The following is a 24,039-nucleotide window of genomic DNA, read 5'->3' as shown; positions in this document are numbered from 1 at the left end:
CAAAAACTCTAAAATTGGGCAAAGTACTTTTTTCCAGATCTGCAAGTTACTTGTGTACACAGGAAAAAGTCCTTCGCATTTCTGGTATAAGAATTTAAATTAAAAGAGGAATGAAACAGTTTTCTATCCACAATATTTGTGAGGATGTTTTATACTCCTGCTTAAAGTTTAAGTTGCTGATTACTTTTCAAATAGATAATTTGGTGGTAAGTACTACATTTAAAAAATGTGTATGCCCTTTACCCATCAATTCCATTATACTAAAACACCCTTAGGAAATAAAGATACATGAACTTTATTTTTCACAGCACTTATTTTAAAAAGAACCCATAGAATGGATCCTATAAATAAATTTCAGTTGCATCCATAGGATGGACTAATATGTGACCATTGAAGGTGGCAATAGATACAGAAGTATATTGATGTGCAAAGATGTATTTTGTTATAGCTAGTGAGGGAAAAAAATCAATTAAATTATACATACACACAAACATACTATGGTCTTGTTTTAGCAAAAAATATGTACAAAATATAAAATTTGTAATTTCTGAGCATTTGTATTTTAAGTAAAGTTCTTTTCCTTTTTCTTATCTGTGATTGCTGCAGTGAGCATGTACAAAACTTCTAGTAAAGTTTATTAATAAAGGAATAATCCTTGGGAAAAGAGGAATATGAATCTTACAATATTAAAAATAATTTCTCGCTTTCTATTTTTTATCATTATTGTGTGTATTGTTATCTTCTTTGAACTTTTAGCCTCTTCAGAAGTAAAAAGGGAATGTTTTTATCTGTTTCCAGATTTTATTATCTATATATTTTATTATGTACATATGTTTTTATTATGTATTCATTCAATTTATGCAAATAATGATTGATTAATCATTTCATTTTAACTGTATTCTTTAAAAATAAAAATAACATATAAATAATTACTATTGCAAAAATATTGCTTTATAGGAGTTTATTTAAAAATATTGAACTCCCCAACTGTATTTATCCATTCTTTCATTCCATTTATTCATCAAACATAACCTGAGTACCTGTTATGTAGCAGACATATTCTACTACCTCTCAGGACCCTTCTATCCTTAAAAACTTCATGTTTACCTGCCCCGCCTGCACAAGCTGAGAGATTTAAAATAGGAATATTGGGACTTAATCTCCTTGAAACTTTGTCTCCCACCTTTCAAACAAAAGCATTTTTGAAGTTAGAAAATAGTAGAAGATAACCTTTAACTGCCCATTCAAAAGTTTATCAGTCTTAAATACTAATATTAATCATTGGAAAGTCTTATTTGCATATGTTCTGTAAGTATAAATATTGAGTAAAATGAGCCATATGTATTTATTTGAATCATGAGTTTCCTTTGGCTTCAATTTGTTTGAAAATCAAGGAATTCATTTGTTTAAAAAATGCATTATTGTTATTTCAGTGCTCTATCCCCATAGTACCTTTAAGAACTGAAATGTATTTACGTGCCAGTTATATGCCTAGAACTGCCCTAGACCTGCTGAGTACACCATATTCTACTTAATATAAGGTCTCATGGATTGTGTGATGCCCTGCTATTTTATATATCAATAAGATAATTTTTAAAATGCTACCAATTATAATAATATAAGTGGCATTCCAATGTCAGAAGTATTAAAATGTGACCTACTCTTTAAGCCATCTTGCAAAGTAGTTATAATTGTATCTTTTACCTAATTAAAATGTTTTTGTGAAGTAGTAGTAATAGTAACAATTATAATATCTGGCTGGGTGCAGTGGCTCGCACCTGTAATCCCAGAACTTTGGCAGGCTGAGGTGAGAGGATTGCTTGATGCCAGGAGTTTGAGACCATCCTGCGCAACAAAGTGAGATTCTTATTCTACAAAAATTTTTAAATAAATAGCTGGGTATGCTGGTGCACATCTGTAGTCCCAGCTACTCAGGAGGCTGGGGATGGAGGATCACTTGAGCCCAGGAGTTCCAGGCTGCAGTGAGCTATAGTTACATCATTGTACTCCAGCCTGGGCAAAAGAGTGAGACTTAGTCTCAAAAAACAAAAATCTTACAATTATTGAGTTGTTGTAGGAACTATTCTAAATACATAGCTTCTCATTTAAGCATCACGATGGTGTCCTATGAGATAGCTACTATTGTCATCTTTATTAATGAGGAAGTTGAGACACAGAAAGGCTAAGCAATAGTTGGTAAGTGACAGGGTTTAAAGTAGGATTCAAGTCCTAGTTGAACTGAATCTAAAGACTAAGCTCTTTCTATTCAAATAGGCTGCTGTTTTCATTAAGGCAGCAAGCAATAAGAGCTGGTAAGTATTGTACTTTCTTCAAAAAAATTAAGTATTTGTTTTGAAGGCAGAGGAAAAACATGCTATTCAATTTTCACAGTTACATGAATGATTGTATGTTTTGAGATGTTGCACTACAGTTTCCTAACAAGTTCTCTTACTCTCGTAGAACTGCTCTACATTTGGCCTGTGCCAGTGGCCATGTGAAAGTGGTCACTCTCCTGGTTAGCAGAAAATGCCAGATTGCTATCTGTGACAAAGAAAACAGAATGCCTTTGATACAGTTATATTAGAGCCAACTCTTTTAGCATGATGTGGATTTGATTTGCATTTATAGAATTAAAATAAATTGATCTCATTTAAATATAACTAGTTGGTGAAACCTGTGGAATGTGTATTTTGAATTCTTGGAATTTACAATCTATTTCTTGGTCTAATACAGACAGGCTGTCCATTGCCAGGAAGAGGCTTGTGCCATTATTCTGCTGGAACATGGCGCCAATCCAAACCTTAAGGATATCTATGGCAACACTGCTCTCCATTATGCTGTGTATAGTGAGACCACCTCACTGGCAGAAATACTGCTTTTCCATGGTGCAAATATTGAGGCACTGGACAAGGTATAGATCAATCAACTTTCTTTCCAAAATATTTGTTTTAACATTCAGATAGGTAAGGGTCAACTTTTTGTATTTGGAAGCTCAACCATTCCCTGAATGCAAATGCAAATTATTTTGAAATAATTGTCTAAGATTTTATTTGAAGTATTGATACTTTTAAAGGAGCATTAAAGGGTACAGCTTTATAAAACGCACTTTGGAAAATATTTGTGAATTTGTTAAAGGTAAAACCTTTTCAACTGTTTTTCTAGGCAGGGTTATTCTTTCCTTTTTTTCCCCCCTAATTAGTGTAAAACAACACAGGAAAGAAAATATGCCCTGGAAATAGGCTTTATCTTAAAACTCAAACAAAACTAAAGCAACTTACAATAAGTGGACACGTTGCTTCTGCTGATAATTTTCTGAAAAACTGATGTATCATCTCTCAGTGGCACAAGGCTTAAAAGGGAAAAATGGGAAGGGAAAAGGAGAACAATCAGAAATATGCAGGTCACTTGGAAATTAGGTAATGAGGGAAATGCCAAGAAGAGTTTTATTTTTTTCTCTTAGTTTGTTGTTCTTCCAGTTTATGTGTTGAGACAAAGCGCTCCTTAGCTTTGGGTCTAATAATTTTTGGTTTGAAAATGAGAGTGAGTTGAAACTTGCCTAGAGATGAATTTTAGGAAGACTTTGAGGAAACCAGATTGGCAGTGAATATGTGGTGATGAAGTGAGAAACACTTCAGCAGAAGGTGGAACAAATTATTAACTGACTTATTGTCCATCCTGGCAGAAACAGCCACTTAGATAAGAGTCTAAAGACTCCTCTCAAACCTAGAATGTCTTGGTGGGAAGGTGGGAGATAAGCAGCTTGTAAATAGCAAAATTAAGTGGGATTTTGAGTTTACTTGTCTGTGTTCTACCCATACCCAGGAAACTTAACTGGAGCTTTAATAAATGACACTATCTCTTACTCTTTTCTCTTTTTGGCCACATGTCCAACTGATGAAGGGAATCAGCCATGCAGGTGAGAGATGAGACTGAAGTGATTGCTGCACTAATTCTCAGAATTGTGCATTACAGTGACCTGAGGACACTTTGTTAAAAATCTACATTTGTAGGCTTTCCCCTGAGGGTTTTGATGTAATAGACCTAATAAGGCCTGAACATTTTTAAAAATATTTTCTTGAAGCTGGGCACAGTGACATGTTCCTGTAGTCCCAGCTTGAGCCTGAGTTTAACTTCAGCTTGAGCAACATAGTGAGACTCTTGCCTCTAACAACAATAACAGCAAAACAAACAAACAAACAAACAAAAAACCCTCAAGTTTCGGATACACTCCTGATTAAGAACCCCAGAATAGATAAGTGCAACATACAAGTTTCTGTATCTCAAAGACGTAAGAAATCTCTAGAAGAATTGGTGTTTGATAGGTGCTACTTCCTTCAAAGTGCTCCTTTTCAGTAATATTAGCCTGACTTCTCTGTCTTTCTCTACATCTGTGATTGGGAAGTGAAAGGAAATATTACTGGCAATATCTCTCAGCTTACAGAATAACACCTTTTCCTTCCCACCATTAATCATTCACTGACATTCAGAGAGTCTTTAGAAATTTGCTTATGGGTAATCTTTCAATAAGTAGAGGCTGACCCTTCCATGATTTGATGTCCCTTTGTCACCATGCACGTGATTATGTGTCAACAAATGTTCATTACAAGTTGGGCTTTCTCAATTAGAATAGTAGGAAATCCTAAATTTTTTTTTTTAGTTGAAGTTGTATTATGAACTAGCTCAGTATGTTTGTTAAGTTTATAGAGCTTTAGCATAACCAAAATGTCAGTTTTAAACACTGAAGTCCATGGAGTTAATAAAAATACAGATATGAATTCTTTTAATAATTTAGTTTTAGCAGTCCTATGAACCAGTTATCTATTTGGTTAACAATCTGGGAAAATTATGTACAAATATATTTTAAATGAATAAATGTTGGAAAAATTCTTGAAGCAGGTATTATGAGTCTTTTTTAGCAATTTTTATTATATACGAGAGCCTGATTTTTTGGTAAAACATATGATACTAGAGAAAGAAAATATTTTACATGCAAATACCTGGATTATACACAACCATTTAGTAACACATTAATAGCGAATATAAAAACACAAGGGCTATATTCTAATATGGTACACAGATTTGTTTGTTTGCCTCTATAAGTTGAATCAACATGTAAAATTTAGAAGACTGGTATAGAAATCTGGACTTCAGGCTTATTCTAAAAAATCAAATCTGATGTCCCCTGGGTTTCTATCACTGTTTGGTCTGCTGTGCAGAGGTTGCCCCTTTAGAGAAGGCATGTATTCTGCAGTTTGCTGCTGTGCCCACCTTAGTACTTCCTTACTCAGGCAACCTTCCTTTCTCCTTGTAAGTATCTGAGTTCACAACTCCTATGTTATAGTACATTTTGATAAAGATTTCAAGGTTTTTAAGTCAGTGCGTATTTGTTATAATATATAGTCTATAGAGTATATAAATCCCTCAGTTATGGAGTTGAATTTTAGAATTTAGAAGTTTTTGAAACTCTTTTCTTTATATATACCACAAATAATTATCTGCCCATAAGAATGCCTAGAAGCCTTTTTAGGTTATTCCTGGTTATAGTTGGATAATTTATGAATATTGCAGACATTACATCTTTCTCCTCAGTGCTCTTCCTTAGAAATGCAAGTGACTTACTGGCTTTTATTATGCCAGAAATAATTCATATGGATCAGCATGAGAACTTTTATTGATAAGCCATTATGTTTTTATTTCTGATTTATATTTTGTCTAAAATAAGAAATAATTTTAAGTAGCCCTTTAAGTGGAAGCCAATAAAAATGGATTTAAAAAGTAGAGCTGCCCTGGGGTCCTGGGATTACCATTATAATTGAGAATAGTATTTCTTACTGAGCTTTGGTTTTTTAAATATTTGTTCTTAAGTTTTTTAAACCTATTTCTCTTACACAGAACATACTGAGCTTTCTAACAGTAAAGATAAAAATCTATTCTCTTGTATTAGGGAAAAAACCCATGGACTATTTAATAATAAGGAAAATAAGTGCATTTGAAGCCAATCTCTCTTAATTCAGAGCTCATTTCCATAGTGACCCATCTGGAGCAGGAGTGCCTGACATTGGCATCTGGGATCCTGACACCATTGACAGAAGTGAATCAAGCAAGTTTGTACCACCCAGAAGAAACCTCCACCTGCATTGGGAAGCTCTGGCAACTGTACCCCTAAAACTCTTAATTCCTCAAATGTTAATGTTTGCCACAAACAGTATTGTCAAATGGGGATTAGGTAAAATTCAAGAGATTTCTTGATTATTGGACATAACATACAATTTTATAATACTTCTCAAATGCAGATGGTCATGGAGTCTTTCTCTTGGGGTATAATACTTCTGGTAAAGCAAATATTCTTTGGAATATAGTTTAAGAAACACTGCTTTAGTGAGAATAATTTAGATCATTAATTTATGTAAAAAACTTAAAATGTTTGCTACAATATCTTAGGGTTTTGAGGCTATAGAGACAAAAGATACAGACCTTGCCTCAAGAAGCTCTTGGTTTCAGTGGGAAACAGTGAAATGATTACAATGTACCATGCTAAGTGCTGTGATCAAAGCCAGGATTCTTGGGACTGGTAAATGTTTAAAGTGAGTTTTGGCAATGACCACAGTTAATCCGGGGAGACAGAGGAGGGTTGTTTGCAAGGCAAAGAGCAGCACATCAGAAAGCACAGAGTGAGAAGGAAGGGACTGCTTTTCTTTTACTTCCTTTCTATATTGTATGTTGAAGTTCAAAGCACCTTAGGGAAGATTTTCAGTTCAGTTGAGAAATATGTAATTTTGTGAATTATTAATTTTTTCTGCTGTTTTATAGGACAATAATACCCCACTTTTATTTGCTATAATTTGCAAGAAAGAGAAAATGGTGGAATTTTTATTGAAAAACAAAGCAAGTACACATGCCGTTGACAGCCTGAGATGGTACAGTAGTTCTTTTTTTTTTAAAATAAAAACCTGTATATTCTGGAGTGGTAACAGTCACTAAAGTCAGAAATATTAATAAGAAGATTAACATAATTATTGGCATATAGTGAAAAATATCACCATGAATAATCAGATAGATCAGCAAATATTTGGACTGAGTAACATAAAGAACAGTATATAGTAGGATTCATCTTCTCCTATAATATAGAGTGTTTGTTATTTATAATTGGATGTTTTTTGGTACTGTAATCTTTTATTAGCTAAAGGGTTTTGTATTAGCTTTATTAAGTTTTTTTTGAAATGCAATCTGGCTCTGTTGCCAGGCTGGAGTACAGTGGTGTGATCTTGGCTCACTGGAACCTCCACCTCTCAGGCTCAAGCGATTTTTCCGCCTCAGCCTTCCAAGTAGCTGGGGCTACAGGTGCGCGCCGCCATGCCCAGCTAATTTTTGTATTTTTAGTAGAGATGGGATTTCACCATGTTGGCCAGGATGGTCTCGATCTCTTGACCTTGTGATCTGCTTTCCTTGGCTCCTCAAACTGCTGGGATTACAGGCATAAGCCACTGCAGCTGGCCAGTTTTATTAATTTTTAAAGTGTAGACTTTTAGTTTATGACTATTAGTATTGTCATCATCATCATTATTGTTGTTGTTGTTTTCAGCCTGCAGATAACTCTTATCTGACCCCTAGCTGATTTGAATTATAATATATCAGACTAGGAAAGCAATGGGGAAATCTTCATCTAAATCTTTACCTACTTTAGATAAGTGACCTCAGCACAGTTTCTTGGCCATCAAAGGACTATAAGTTAGCAACTTGTATTATGTCATACCCCAGTGGGACAAGAGGCTTCCTTGTTGTCCTTTTCTTTTAGCCTTGGTGATAATTTACAAAGATGAACACTTGAGCACCCTAGATGCTTATAGACCCAAGCTAGTACATGCAAAATGTTATTATGTCTACACTGACAGGTGGATATTAAATTGGTAAAATGTATCAAACTAGCTGTTTAAAAAAGTCTTTATTAAAGTTCTTGAGTGGAGTGATTTCTTTGTTATTTTAGAACAGCCCTCATGCTTGCTGTGCACTATGACTCACCGGGTATTGTCAACATCCTTCTTAAGCAAAATATTAGTGTCTTTACTCAAGACATGTGTGGACGAGATGCAGAAGATTACGCTATTTCTCGCCGTTTGACAAAGTAAGTGTTTATGTTAAAAGGCCAGTTAATATTGAATTGAAGTTTAAAATAATTGCAACTATTTCATCTTATACATTAGGTGAGAGTTCCTAGTTTGGTTCAGATAGTTTGAAATAGCAATGAGTTAGTCTACCTTTTAGCCAGAAATCAAGCAGAAGTCTAGATTAGTTAGAAGTAGAGTGCAAGATGTTTTCAGGATTTTTAAGAACTTTATCCCTAGGGATCTCAATGTTGTTCATTTTATTCTAAGTGTAATCCCCATGCATGGGATAAAAAGAGCCATATTTTTGACTTCTTTTCCTTTCTTTTCTTTTTTTTTTTTTTTTCTTGAAACAAGGTCTCACTCTGTTGCCCTGGCTGGTCTTGAACTCCTGAGCTCAAGTAATCCTCCTGCCTCGGCCTCTCACAGTGCTAGCCACCATGCCTGGCCTGACTTTTCTAATTAGTTATTAGGTGTTGAAATGTCCAATTTGCAGAAAATCTTGTATTTTCCCCTGGGGCTATCTCTTGTGTCTTCCTTCTTTGAATTTTCCAAGAAGCTAAGGGGTTTCCTAAGTCCAAGGAAGGCAATCTTTCTTTACAAGTCAGAAGAAGGGGGAAAAAGGCCATTCTGATCATTCTGTTGTTTCAATGGACTCACTTCCTGTATTGTTGCCATTGTAACCAGTCCTGTAATATGATAATGATTGACCTTTGCCACCAGGATGCCTTCACTCATTCAGACCCCTCAGTTTTTGTGGTGATTCATACATAGAATTCAAAGCTATGGTGTTTATTAATTTATGTACTTATGCTCAGTCATTGTTCCCAGCACCCTGATCTGGCAGCTAGGCCTCCTAGCTTTACCCACACAAATATTGAGCAAGTTGATCCTCACCCTACACTAAAAACCTTGTTTGGAGCCCACATCTTAGCTAGACTTAGCCTAGGAATTCATGGTATGTTATCCTTTGAGACCTGTGTTTGTCTTTCTTTAACCAATGTTAGTTGGGATTGCTCTCAACAGTCAGGGATGTTCAAATAATGTTGCAGGAAGAGATTAGGGTTCCCTTTCCCTTTTGCTATCAGATCTGTACCTTGAGGCTTTTTTACATCCTGTGGAGCAGCTTGGGTTAGATAGCAGAAGGTTCCATGTTATCTTTCCACCATGTAGTGGGAACCAGCTTGCAGTTGGCCCCTCAAGTCATGTGTCTCTATGATAATGAAAATCTGGGCTAATCACAACTCTTCCTGGAGTTTTAAATATATTTTAAAATTCTACCTCACAGGAAGCCATTCAATAAAATTCTCTGAATCTAAAGTAGGTGAGTTGGATTTAACAGAGCTAAGCCTCATCCATGACTCATGAGTATCCATGTATCAAACAGGGCTTTGTACTTGTTTCAGCAGCACATATTTTAAAATTGGATCAATACAGAGCAGATAAGCATGGCTGCTGCCTAAGGATGGCACATAAATTCAAAAAGCATTCCATATTTTGCATAGTCCCGGGAAGGTCATTTGACTATTTGTTGAGTAGCTCCAAGGAAGCAGTGTGAGTGAAACCAAAATAGAAGACACCCAATATTGAAATTGTGATTATCACTATAAAACTATTGATGTAAGGTGATCTCTGAAATGAGAACAGAGCTGAGTAATAAGGGGATGTTACTTGTTGCTAGTACATGTCTTGGAAATGACAAAATGTCAACTTGCTTTTCTTTCATGGGACTGAAAAACAATAAAAGCAAGGTTTTGTCTTGTCTGTTAGTTGGAGAGGACCATGGAGATCCACCATCCAAGCACAGATCTGCTGGCTCAGAGTGTGAGGAGGTAGAGAAGGAGTGGTAGTTATCCAAGCCAGGTTTTGACACCTATTAGTTTTCTGCCCTTGGTGTGATTGATGAGCTCAGTGATGGGAGACAATTAAGTAATGTATTTTAATGAGGTTATGTATATATATATATATATATACATAACCTCATTAAAATATAAATATATATATATAAATTTAGTAATAAGTTATGAATTAGTTAAAATGCCCTGAATTACAAGCCACAATGAATACAACTAATAACCAAAATTAACACTTAATAACATTTTCTGAAAACTGCAACATTTGAATATTAGAACTTATAGAAAAACATACAGTGAGCATTATTTGGGATTCCAAAATGGTTTCAGCAATAAAATTCAAGAATAAATTATTCCATTGCTTTACTATTTCTCTGAACATTTAAACATGTAATCTCATTACATCTTCCAAACAACCTAGTGAAGTAAGGTAGCAAAATCCTTATGTTTTAGAAGAAACCATGGAGCCTAAGAGAAGCAACTTGTCTGAAAACAAAATATCTATTAGTTACATACTGAGGACTTATTCTGAGTGCAGGACACTTTGCATGATGTCCAGCTAACTAGAGTTCATTTACTGAGCTGTGCTTCCTCCATTTATGAGTACTTCACTTTCTTTTCTTCTTTAATTATAAGCTTAATAAGCTTGTAAGGTTTAAAAATTTGAAGTGTATGGGGCATTAAAATTCTGATATTAGGTCTGATATTGCCTGAAATGGTTTTGGAATTTAATATGTTTGGTAAATATTTTTTACCAGTGTTAAAATAGCAATTTTATTTATTACTTTTTTATACATAGAATTCAACAACAAATTTTGGAACATAAAAAGAAGATACTTAAAAAGGACAAACCAGGTAAGACTTCTGATAGTGAATTTCTTACTTCTCTTGGTCTTACTCTTGATAAGAAAATAAAAAGTAAGATGTAAGATTAAGGTAGTGTCAGTCAAAAAAGACCAGTTTAAAAATATGTGTAAATTGAATGTGTACATATGTATATACATATGTAAATTAATTTTTTAAATTTAACTTCTTTAGTTTGAAATTCAGATTTATTTAAGAAGGTAGTTGTAGCTAATTTATAATCTCAAACATTATTGCCTGAAAACATTCATTTATTTAATTATGATCCCTAAAATCCATACAATATTTTTGCATAAATAAGAAAAAAGATTTTTAAGTTAGTATGTTGTATGTTTCCTCTATAATCACATTATAACAAATTGGACTTGTTATACAAATGGATCTTCTATTTCATTTTTATAATAAATTGTTTATATTTAGTAAACAAATAATTACAGTTGACCCATGAATAATGTGGGGGTGAGGGACTCTGATCCCTGTGCAGTTGAAAATCTGAGTATAACTTTTGATTCCTTCACCTTAGCTACTAATAGCCCACCACTGACTGGAAGCCTTCCTGATAACATAAACAGTTGATGAACACCTATTCTGTTTGTGCTGCATTATTATATGCTGTGTTCCTACAATAAAGTAAGCTAGAAAAATGAAGCTGTTAGAAAGAAAATCATCAGGAAAAATATATTGACTTTTCATAAACCATAAGTAGATCCTGACAAAGGTCTTCATCATCTTCAGGTTGATTAGGCTGAGGAGGAAGAGGAGAGGTGGATCTTGCTGTCTCTGGGTTGCAGAGGCAGAAGAAAATCTGCATATAAGTGAATCCCTGCTGTTGAAATCCTTGCTGTTCAAGGGTGAACTGTATTACATATTGATTTGTGTCACTAAGAAAGTAACTATCTTTAGAACCGGGAACTCAGCAATCCCTTTCTGGTACCATAAACAAATGGCAATAAGAACTGTAAAACTGAACCAGCATGCACCCATACATATAGGAGATTATTTTTTGAAGATAGCTACTGAGCACAGAAGACAGAAAAGCAATTCCCTTCATGAGAAGCACAAGTTATATTACATATTCTTACACAAGCAAAATGGTTTTATCTGTCATAGTTTACATACATACACATACACACATGCACATGTGCACACACGTGTGCGCACAGACACAAAGTTAAAAGTCCTGCTGATTCTTAATGACCAAATCCAACTGTTCGCAGAGAGCGGTGGGTAACACATCCTACAGTTTGGATGCAATTCTTTTGACTTTTTGACTTGTTTTGTGATGAACTGCCTTTAATGGTTTCAAATCATGTTTTTAGTTTTCTGAGAAACAAAGAAAAAGATTAGAAGCAAGTAAACAGGAACTCTATGATCAGTAGTAGACTATTATAGTATATTCAATAGTCATATGTTTTTCTCCAGTTATGCAATTTACTTGAATGATGCACAATCAATTATTGTTATTATAGGAGATGGGGTCTCTCTATGTTACCTAGGCTAGAATAAAGTGTCTATTCATCAGTGCAAACATAGCTCACTGTAGCCTTGAACTCCTGGGCTCAAACAGTCCTCCTACCTCATCCTCCTGAGTAGCTGGGACTACAGTTTTGTGTGGTTACGTCTGGCCTGATACACAATTATTTGTTTATTTATTTTTGATACAGGGTATCCCTCTGTTGCTGGTACTGGCGTTCAGTGGTGCCATCTTGGCTCACCGCAACTTCTGCTTCCTGGCCTTAAATGATCCTTTCACCTTTCACCTCAGCCTCCCAAGTAGCTGGGACTCCAGGCGTGCACCACCACACTTGGCTAATTTTCTTTTTAAGGTTTTTTTGTTTTTTGTTTTTTTGTTTAATAGATGAGGTCTCACTATATTGCCCAGGCTGGTCTGGAACTTCTGGGCTCAAGTGATCCTCCTGCCTCAGCCTCCCAAAATGCTGGGATTTACAAGTGTGAGCCACTGCACCTGGCCTGCAAAATTATTATAAAAAGGAATGAAGCCCAGTTGAGTTGCAGAAAATTGACCACCTTTTCATTTTTTTTTTCTAGAAGCATTCATATTATAGAACATGTTGTCAATCACCCAGATTCTCTATTTTTTATTCAGTTAAAATAGGATTGCTGCTTATTTCACATTATTTTCTGACATTATTGTTTCATTTATTCCTTTTATGGCTTTATTCGATTGGATAGATATAGAAATACAGGAATCTCCAAGTCAAATATCAAGGGAAATATTCTGTCAAATATCAAGGGAAAAACTTCAAGGGAAGTTATTCTGTGAAATAACCATCTGATTACAGTTACATATATCATATCAACTTAATACAAATCTTACACAATGCATTTGTGTCAAGGTTTCCCAAGACCACCCCAGGTTTGGTGGTTTACTAGAAGGACTCACAGGACTCAGCAAATAGTCATACTCAGATCTTTAACTGATTACAAGAAAGGGGACAAGCAAAATTAGTAGAGGAAAAAGGTGCTTGTGGTCAATTCTGGAGGAAACCAGGCACAAGCCTCCAGGAGTTCTCTCCTGTGGAGTTCCCGGGATCTGCTTAATTCTCCCAGGCTCGCATTTTGACAACATATGTGCAGTGATGTCTACCAGTACCAGAGTCTCATTAGAGACTAAGTATCCAAGTTTTTCTATGGAAGTTACTCTCCCTCACATGTACCCAAATTCCAGACTCTTACAAGGAAAGCAGCTGTTCAGAGGAAACACACTGTTTCTATAAACACTTTAGACACAGTGAGCCACTCTTCTCAGGGAGTGGTGGAAACCCTCCCAATTTCAATCTCCTAAACATCAGCCAAGGGCCAGCCTTGCATGCAGGCCTTTCTAAGGATGGCAGTCTCTTGCCTGCTATATGAAATCTTTTTTGCACACTTTGTATAACCCCAACTTAATTTTTGGTGTTGTTTTAAAATTTCATTTTAATAACACATAATATTATAAGATAAGGTAACTTGGTACTAATTTCTGTTGTGTGATCCATCTTAAGTTGCAATGCTGGTTACTTTTTTGACTTTTGGTGATGAACAGCTATTTGTAAATAAGTTACCATGGCAATGTTAGGTAATTATAATCTGTCCTATTTATCTCATTAAGCTTTCAGTAAAATTGTTAAATTAAATAAGCATAATAACTTCTGAGTTAAAATTAGAATAAAAATCATCTTTTATTTTGATTACATGAATAATCTAGTTTTCATATTGTGCTAAATCCCTGTTTAGAATTTTGAAGTAAGATAAAATATTCAATCATTTTTATCAATATTTTCTTGCCTAAGCATGCAGTTAAATTTATTTATTTTATACATTTTATATACTTCAATTTGAGAAATAATGACTGCATGTTGTTACTTTGGTCTTCAATGATCTCTAATTTTTAGGGTCACTGTGTCTTGCTTAAATATATCATCATAACAAGTTCAGTGAATATCTTTATTTTTTATTTTATTTCTTTATTTTTTTTGAGACATTGTTTTGCTCTTGTTACCCAGGCTGCAGTGCAATGACACAATCTTGGCTCATTGCAACCTCCACCTCCCAGGTTCAAATGATTCTCCTGCCTCAGCCTCCCAGGTACCTGGGATTACAGGCATGCACCATCATGCCCGGCTCATTTTTCGTATTTAGTAGAGATGGGGTTTCACCATGTTGGTCAGGCTGGTCTGGAACTCCTGACTTCAGGTGATCCACCCACCTCGGCCTCTCAAAGTGCTAGGATTACAGGCATGAGCCACTGTGCCCAACCATCTTATTTATTTATTTATTTATTTTAATTTTTGTTCTGGAGATCCTGGGATGCATAGACAGTGAATATCTTTTTTGTTTTTTGAGATGGAGTCTCACTCTGTCTCCCAGGCTGCAGTGCAGTGGTGCAATCTCGGTTAACTGCAACCTCCGCCCTCTAGGCTCAAGCGATTCTCCTGCCTCAGCCTCCCGAGTAGCTGAAATTACAGGTGCCCGCCACCATGCCCAACTAATTTTTGTATTTTTAGTAGAGACCAGGTTTTGCCATGTTGGCCAGGCTGGTCTTGAACTCTTGACCTCAGGTGATCCACCTGCCTTTGCCTTCCAAAGTGCTGAGATTACAGGCATGAGCCACTGAGCCCAGCTGAATATCTTTTTTAAATCAATAACCTTATTTCTTAGAGCAGTTTCAGGTTCACAGCAAAATTGAGAGGAAGGTACAGAGATTTCTCATATATTCCATGCCTCCCACACATGCATGGCCTCCCCCATTATTAGTATTTTCCACCAGAAAGTGGTACATTTGTTACAACTGATGAACTTACATTGACACATTATTATCACTCAAAGTTCATAGTTTACATCAGGCTTCACTCTTGATGCTGTACATTCTGTGAATTTGGACAAATGTATAATGACATGACATGTATCTATTACTGTTATATTATTGACAGAACAGTTTCACTGCCCTAAAAATTCCCTATGCTATGCCTGTTCATCTCTCCCTTTCTCCCTAGCAACTCATGGCAACCATTGATCTTTACTCTGTCTTCATAGTTTTACTTTTTTCAGAAGAGTCATATAGTTGGAATAATACAGTGGATATCTTTTTGAATGGTTAAAAAATTAAAGCTCCATGGCAGTTGAATGTAGTCATTTAAGATGTTCTTTGTCCTTTTGTTTTTCTTTTGCTTCTTTATCATTGGAAAGAATGATATATGCTGATGAGGTATGCTTTACATACTTAGAAAACATGATTTGTATAGATATTGGGCACATAATAGAAAGGGTTGAGGAAAAGGACACCATGCCATACCACACAGCACAAACTGGAGCATCTTGCTCTATGAGGTGGGTCCAGATAGACTCTCTAGCAATGGAAGGGGACAAACGCAAGGGGTTGTACTTTATAAAACTGGAATCACAAAATATTTCATACTTACCTTTGGTTGGAAATAAGACCAGGCAGTGAATGCTATAGGTAAATACATAAGTTCCTCACTGATCCTCTTCCTTTGAGGGATGAGGTTGACAACAGCCTGTATTACGATGACGTGACTCACCTACAACTAGATTCTGTCATGAGGGATGGCAAGGGAGTTTTGCTTTATGTGAGGTGAAAAATTTTTTTTCTCCTACTAGGGAGAAGGGCAAGCATGTGGACATTCCGGTAGTAAAAGGGCATTGATAGTTTTCTTTCTATATGTTTTTCACATCAGATAATACTGCCCAGCAGCCTGCCATACCTCCCCAGTGTTTCTTAAGCTTCTCTCTGAATGTGGATAAGCTCTTAAAGGAGTGATCTTTCCAGTGTTTCTTTCTGTGGGAGGTAAAATGGCAGGTGAATTTGGGCCTTGTTATACATAGGCCAGAGCAAATAACTACAACTAAGGAAACCACCCAGTACCTTCCCCAGAAGAGTATTAGCCAGAGTAACACACTGATCTCTCTTGAGCTCTTCTCCACTGGTGGCTGGAATGTCTTTGCAAGGATTCCTGTTTCTAGTCTGATTCCCATGTTTTGCTGGCTTCTGGTGATAGGGTGTTTTATCCTAAACTGAACAGTTTGAACTGAAGAGCTAGAGAGGCTGTGTTGTGTTATAACAAAATAAGTGCAGTAGCTCCCCCTTAACTGTGGGAGATACATTCCAAGACCCCCAGTGGATGCATGGAACCATGAATAGTACTGAATCACAAACTGTTTTTTTCTATACATACATATCTATGATAAAGTTTAATTTATAAATTAAATTAAATCTGATGTTATCTGTAGATATGGTGTGAGAATTGAATTGTGTCATCAGCAGGAATGATTGCTTGCTTGTTGGTGGGGAAAAACTCTCCACACATTTGGTCACAGAAGCCTTCTTTGTTGATGATTGTTGCTGTGGCGTGAGAGCACAGAAAAACATGTCAAGTGTGTCTTTCTGCACATATAGTGGATAAGGGGTATTACTGTATCCTCTGTTTTAACTTCCCCTCATATTTTGGTCCAGAAATCATGCTCTTTGACACTGTTGACTCATCACACCTGTTCTGCTAACAATACCATTTTTACTCAATCTCATAGGATTTGGCTAGGATGACTTGTATACTGCAGTTCACTTGTAGATACCAAATTTTAATAAATGTATTCTTCTTTGCATCTAATAAATACAAAAGGAAGAGTTCTTACTGCATTAATTACCTACCAATATGTATAATGAATGTTAATTTTAATAAGGTCCCAGGCATGCTCCCAAAGGAATGCTGTGTAACAAAGCATCAGTCTTGTGCTTTAAAAAACCAAACCAAAACAAAACAACAACAACAACAACAACAACAACAAAAAACAGGATCTAAAGCATACACACAAGTGTGCACAATTTTTTTTATGAAGATAGAGTCTTGCTATGTTTCCCAAGCTGGTCTCAAACTTCTGGGGTCCTCAAGTGATCCTCCTGCCTCATCCTTCCAAGTAGTTTGGATTAGAGGTATGCATCACTGTGCATTCTGATGCTTTTAATGTTCTGTACATTTATTATTGATTTATAATGCATTTTACCTTTGTCTTTAATAGATGTTGGAAGTTCTGATGAATCTGCAGTCAGGTGTGATTTTATAGATTTAAAAAATTATGTTAACTAAGAAAAAAATGTAGATGGAAGAAACTAATATCTGTTGAGTGTTGTATTTTGGGCTAGACATCCTAATACGTTCTATGCATTTATCATCTCATAAATCCATCATAACATCTGTGTTCCTATAACCTACTGTTTATTAAATAAACAACTATGGATTAGAGCAGTTGATTAATTGCTTCGTGATCCCATAGTTAACAAAGTAGCTGGCCCACAGTTTGACCATCAGCCTGCCTGCCTTCCACACCCTTTCTCTTGCTCCTCAGCATAGATTGATAGATATCTGTGCAGCCCTTGGATCAAGGTATAGGTCTGAATCAGATTAATCAGATTCATTAATTTGATTAATGTCTAAATTAATGAGAGTTTAAATACCTTGAACTCTCATTTAAGGTTATTGTTAGAATGTGGTTAGTCCAAGAGATTGTCCTAATAAATTGGACAATTTCAGTGGTAACCAGTATCTTATTTTTACCATCAAAGGCTTTAGGGCAGATCTTACTTAGCTTTAGCCATAGGACTGTAAGTTTTACAAAAGCAAGTTTAGGCAAGTCTTAGAGAGAAATTTTTTGACTTCCCAGTTTGGTTTTCCATTTAGGCAAGTATTTTTGCTTACTTCCATAATAATTTTTTTAGTCTCGTTGCTTTTTCCATGACTTTTCTATAATCTCGTCTTCATTTTTTAAAACTTTCTTCTCTGCTTTTCTTGGTGTTTCTTTTGTTCTATTATTTTTTCAAACTCTGCTGGCTATGTATTCCCAGTTTTTCTATAGACAGAATCAAGATGACATAGAATTACAGAATTTTAAGGAATCTTGGAATGAATTAAAATGCCTTCTAGTATTTTTACCTGTGTTGAACATTCTGGTCAAGTGATTCTCTAGATAGAGAATGTGAGGCTCAAAGAGATTAGGATGCTTTTTTTTAGACATAGGAATGGGCAGAAATGAGATTTGAACTCATGGTAAAGCCCAGTACTCTTGCTTCTTTTTATATCCTATTGGCGTGTGTTTTAATAATACAAACGGGAGTGAGTCTGGTACACCCAGTGGATAGAATGAGAATGGAATTAGCTGGTGAACCCAGTGGAAGTAGATAAGAATGGAATGAGCAGGGGAAGGCCAAGTTTGAAGATAAACAACACTGGATTGGATAGGAGTATGGAGTCTTCAATAAGAGATCAAAATATTGGGGTTTATGACAAGTTTGATAAAGAGAAATTATAAAGATGAAGGACACAAGATGTTGGGAATTATCTACAAAGGCACATTAAAATAGAAGGTTCAAGGGGGCTCTAAAAAGTTTGCTGCTTTTTTTTAAATCAAGGACTGACAAACTTGAAGATTTTTACTGAAAGATGCTAAAACATTTTGAGACACTGGGAGGAGTGTCTACAGCAGATAGAAATGTGGTGTCATCTACTTCCATCCTGACTTACAGAGGGGTGGCTTAGAGCCCCTGGAGTACTAAGGGGCTGGAGATTGCTGAACTACATAGATCTGTGGCACAGGGCAGGTGTCTCTTCACCTCTGCCTCTGTTCCCAATTCACTGATGTTCTTCCCATGTCCGTGTAGGCTGGGTCAGGGGCATGATTGGCTGGAAAATCAGTCATGGAGTTCAGCTGGGTAGTTGGTAGTGTGTCTAGCTGGGGGCAGGTGATGGAGACTCCAGTTAGCTTGTTTTTTAGGAGCAGGGATATAGAGAGCTCCTACTCCTGGTCATTTGAGGCCATCCTTTCAGGAATCTGTGCTTTCATAGACTGAAGATTTGAAGATTGGAGACTTCTGTGGAGCCCTGCAGAAGTGGAATCTGGAAGTTGGAGCCCATAGAAAGACAGATACTTAGATAGTACTTAGGGAAATAGAGGTACAACTACCAGGACTCTGTTTTTCTGGCAGTCTCTCTCCTCGGGTGTCTGAGTGCCTATGAAAATTTTTAAGGGCTTGCTAGTTTATGTGGACCTGAATAAGGTAGGACCTATAGAGTGAAAATAATGGGATTTTATAATTGTTAATATTTTAATCTTTCTGGGAAAAGTATTCTCAATAAGAACATACACCTTTGTTATTTGACTTTTATACATGCAGCTTTCATACAATTCAAATATTGCAGGGGATTTCCTGTACCGATTTAGGGCAAAGGAAAGCAATAGGACCTTCCTAAGTGGATTCCATGTTGAGGAATCAAGACCGCCATTTTGAAGTGATGCAGATTAGTCTTTTAACCAGAGATAGATCATGGAAAAGAGACAGTGGATCTTTCTACTTTGTTTTAGGTCATCAGTTTTCTTCCAGTTTAGGTAACAAAATTTATGTCATCCATTAATTGAATTTTAAGTTCAGCTTCAGGACAGGTAATTTGTGAGGGTAAATTATTGTCAGGCTCTGCCAATATATTGACTGTCACTATTTGTTATGAAGCTCAAGGTTAGTTTTCTTTCTTTTTTTTTTGGTTATTAATAGGTATTTATTAAATAATCATTTATCATAATGTAATTAAAATCTAATATATGTATATATGATATATAATATCTTATACATTTAATTAAAAACAATATGCACCTATAACTTTTTGAAAAATATGTGAATATTTTCATAGTTTTTAAATATAATTTTTCAAAATACTAAAAATTGTTTTTTTAATTATTATTATTATTATTATTATTATTATTATTATACTTTAGGTTTTATGGTACATGTGTGCAATGTGCAGGTAAGTTACATATGTATACATGTGCCATGCTGGTGCGCTGCACCCACTAACTCGTCATCTAGCATTAGGTATATTTCCCAATGCTAGCCCTCCCCTCTCCCCCCACCCCACAACAGTCCCTGAAGTGTGATGTTCCCCTTCCTGTGTCCATGTGTTCTCATTGTTCAATTCCCACCTATGAGTGAGAATATGCGGTGTTTGGTTTTTTGTTCTTGCGATAGTTTACTGAGAATGATGATTTCCAATTTCATCCATGTCCCTACAAAGGACATGAACTCATCATTTTTTATGGCTGCATAGTATTCCATGGTGTATATGTGCCACATTTTCCTAATCCAGTCTATCATTGTTGGACATTTGGGTTGGTTCCAAGTCTTTGCTATTGTGAATAATGCCGCAATAAACATACGTGTGCATGTGTCTTTATAGCAGCATGATTATAGTCCTTTGGGTATATACCCAGTAATGGGACGGCTGGGTCAAATGGAATTTCTAGTTCTAGATCCCTGAGGAATCGCCACACTGACTTCCACAAGGGTTGAACTAGTTTACAGTCCCACCAACAGTGTAAAAGTGTTCCTATTTCTCCACATCCTCTCCAGCACCTGTTGTTTCCTGACTTTTTAATGATTGCCATTCTAACTGGTGTGAGATGGTATCTCATTGTGGTTTTGATTTGCATTTCTCTGATGGCCAGTGATGGTGAGCATTTTTTCATGTGTTTTTTGGCTGCATAAATGTCTTCTTTTGAGAAGTGTCTGTTCATGTCCTTTGCCCACTTTTTGATGGGGTTGTTTGTTTTTTTCTTGTAAATTTGTTGGAGTTCATTGTATATTCTGGATATTAGCCCTTTGTCAGATGAGTAGGTTGCGAAAATTTTCTCCCATTTTGTAGGTTGCCTGTTCACTCTGATGGTAGTTTCCTTTGCTGTGCAGAAGCTCTTTAGTTTAATTAGATCCCATTTGTCAATTTTGGCTTTTGTTGCCATTGCTTTTGGTGTTTTAGACATGAAGTCCTTGCCCATGCCTATGTCCTGAATGGTAATGCCTAGGTTTTCTTCTAGGGTTTTTATGGTTTTAGGTCTAACATTTAAGTCTTTAATCCATCTTGAATTGATTTTTGTATAAGGTGTAAGGAAGGGATCCAGTTTCAGCTTTCTACATATGGCTAGCCAGTTTTCCCAGCACCATTTATTAAATAGGGAATCCTTTCCCCATTTCTTGTTTTTCTCAGGTTTGTGAAAGATCAGATAGTTGTAGATATGTGGCATTATTTCTGACGGCTCTGTTCTGTTCCGTTGATCTATATCTCTGTTTTGGTAGCAGTACCATGCTGTTTTGGTTACTGTAGCCTTGGAGTATAGTTTGAAGTCAGGTAGTGTGATGCCTCCAGCTTTGTTCTTTTGGCTTAGGATTGACTTGGCGATGCGGGCTCTTTTTTGGTTCCATATGAACTTTAAAGTAGTTTTTTCCAATTCTGTGAAGAAAGTCATTGGTAGCTTGATGGGGATGGCATTGAATCTGTAAATTACCTTGGGCAGTATGGCCATTTTCACGATATTGATTCTTCCTACCCATGAGCATGGAATGTTCTTCCATTTGTTTGTATCCTCTTTTATTTCCTTGAGCAGTGGTTTGTAGTTCTCCTTGAAGAGGTCCTTCACATCCCTTGTAAGTTGGGTTCCTAGGTATTTTATTCTCTTTGAAGCAATTGTGAATGGGAGTTCACTCATGATTTGGCTCTCTGTTTGTCTGTTATTGATGTATAAGAATGCTTGTGATTTTTGTACATTGATTTTGTATCCTGAGACTTTGCTGAAGTTGCTTATCAGCTTAAGGATATTTTGGACTGAGACAATGGGGTTTTCTAGATATACAATCATGTCATCTGCAAACAGGGACAATTTGACTTCCTCTTTTCCTAATTGAATACCCTTGATTTCCTTCTCCTGCCTAATTGCCCTGGCCAGAACTTCCAACACTATGTTGAATAGAAGTGGTGAGAGAGGGCATCCCTGTCTTGTACCAGTTTTCAAAGGGAATGCTTCTAGTTTTTGCCCATTCAGTATGATATTGGCTGTGGGTTTGTCATAGATAGCTCTTATTATTTTGAGATACGTCCCATCAATACCTAATTTATTGAGAGTTTTTAGCATGAAGGGTTGTTGAATTTTGTCAAAGGCCTTTTCTGCATCTATTGAGATAATCATGTGGTTTTTGTCTTTGGTTCTGTTTATATGCTGGATTACATTTATTGATTTGCATATATTGAACCAGCCTTGCATCTCAGGGATGAAGCCCACTTGATCATGGTGGATAAGCTTTTTGATGTGCTGCTGGATTCGGTTTGCCAGTATTTTATTGAGGATTTTTGCATCAATGTTCATCAAGGATATTGGTCTAAAATTCTCTTTTTTTGTTGTGTCTCTGCCAGGCTTTGGTATCAGGATGATGCTGGCCTCATAAAATGAGTTAGGGAGGATTCCCTCTTTTTCTATTGATTGGAATAGTTTCAGAAGGCATGGTACCAGTTCCTCCTTGTACCTCTGGTAGAATTCGGCTGTGAACCCATCTGGTCCTGGACTTTTTTTGGTTGGTAAGCTATTGATTATTGCCACAATTTCAGCTCCTGTTATTGGTCTATTCAGAGATTCAACTTCTTCCTGGTTTAGTCTTGGGAGGGTGTATGTGTTGAGGAATTTATCCATTTCTTCTAGATTTTCTAGTTCATTTGCATAGAGGTGTTAGTAATATTCTCTGATGGTAGTTTGTATTTCTGTGGGATCCGTGGTGATATCCCCTTTATCATTTTTTATTGCATCTATTTGATTCTTCTCTCTTTTCTTCTTTATTAATCTTGCTAGCGGTCTATCAATTTTGTTGATCCTTTCAAAAAACCAGCTCCTGGATTCATTTATTTTTTGAAGGGTTTTTTGTGTCTCTATTTCCTTCAGTTCTGCTCTGATTTTAGTTATTTCTTGCCTTCTGCTAGCTTTTGAATGTGTTTGCTCTTGCTTCTCTAGATCTTTTAATTGTGATGTTAGGGTGTCAATTTTGGATCTTTCCTGCTTTCTTTTGTGGGCATTTAGTGCTATAAATTTCCCTCTACACACTGCTTTGAATGCATCCCAGAGTTTCTGGTATGTTGTGTCTTGGTTCTCGTTGGTTTCAAAGAACATCTTTATTTCTGCCTTCATTTCGTTATGTACCCAGTAGTCATTCAGGAGCAGGTTGTTCAGTTTCCATGTAGTTGAGTGGTTTTGAGTGAGATTCTTAATCCTGAATTCTAGCTTGATTGCACTGTGATCTGAGAGATAGTTTGTTATAATTTCTGTTCTTTTACATTTATTGAGGAGAGCTTTACTTCCAAGTATGTGGTCAATTTTGGAATAGGTGTGGTGTGGTGCTGAAAAAAATGTATATTCTGTTGATTTGGGGTGGAGAGTTCTGTAGATGTCTATTAGGTCTGCTTGGTGCAGAGCTGAGTTCAATTCCTGGGTATCCTTGTTGACTTTCTCTCTCGTTGATCTGTCTAATGTTGACAGTGGGGTGTTAAAGTCTCCCATTATTAATGTGTGGGAGTCTAAGTCTCTTTGTAGGTCACTCAGGACTTGCTTTATGAATCTGGGTGCTCCTGTATTGGGTGCATATATATTTAGGATAATTAGCTCTTCTTGTTGAATTGATCCCTTTACCATTATGTAATGGCCTTCTTTGTCTCTTTTGATCTTTGTTGGTTTAAAGTCTGTTTTATCAGAGACTAGGATTGCAACCCCTGCCTTTTTTTGTTTTCCATTTGCTTGGTAGATCTTCCTCCATCCTTTTATTTTGAGCCTATGTGTGTCTCTGCACGTGAGATGGGTTTCCTGAATACAGCACACTGATGGGTCTTGAATCTTTATCCAATTTG

At 36.2% G+C, this 24,039-nt stretch overlaps 1 non-coding gene and 1 pseudogene across 1 annotated transcript; both read left to right on the top strand.

Moving 5' to 3' along the window:
• The window catches only part of LOC129018833 (putative ankyrin repeat domain-containing protein 20A2), a 61,232-nt pseudogene that overhangs the window by 1,844 nt on the left and 35,349 nt on the right, over window positions 1-24,039 (top strand).
• LOC129019260 (U6 spliceosomal RNA) lies at window positions 9,496-9,602 on the top strand. The gene has a single exon (XR_008495591.2). It is a non-coding gene; the product is annotated as a U6 spliceosomal RNA (small nuclear RNA).

The sequence above is a fragment of the Pongo pygmaeus genome, chromosome 17 (assembly GCF_028885625.2).
Source record: "Pongo pygmaeus isolate AG05252 chromosome 17, NHGRI_mPonPyg2-v2.0_pri, whole genome shotgun sequence".
Taxonomy (NCBI): domain Eukaryota; kingdom Metazoa; phylum Chordata; class Mammalia; order Primates; family Hominidae; genus Pongo; species Pongo pygmaeus.
Note: the sequence above shows the minus strand (reverse complement) of the source record. Positions and strands in the feature narration are given on the sequence as shown.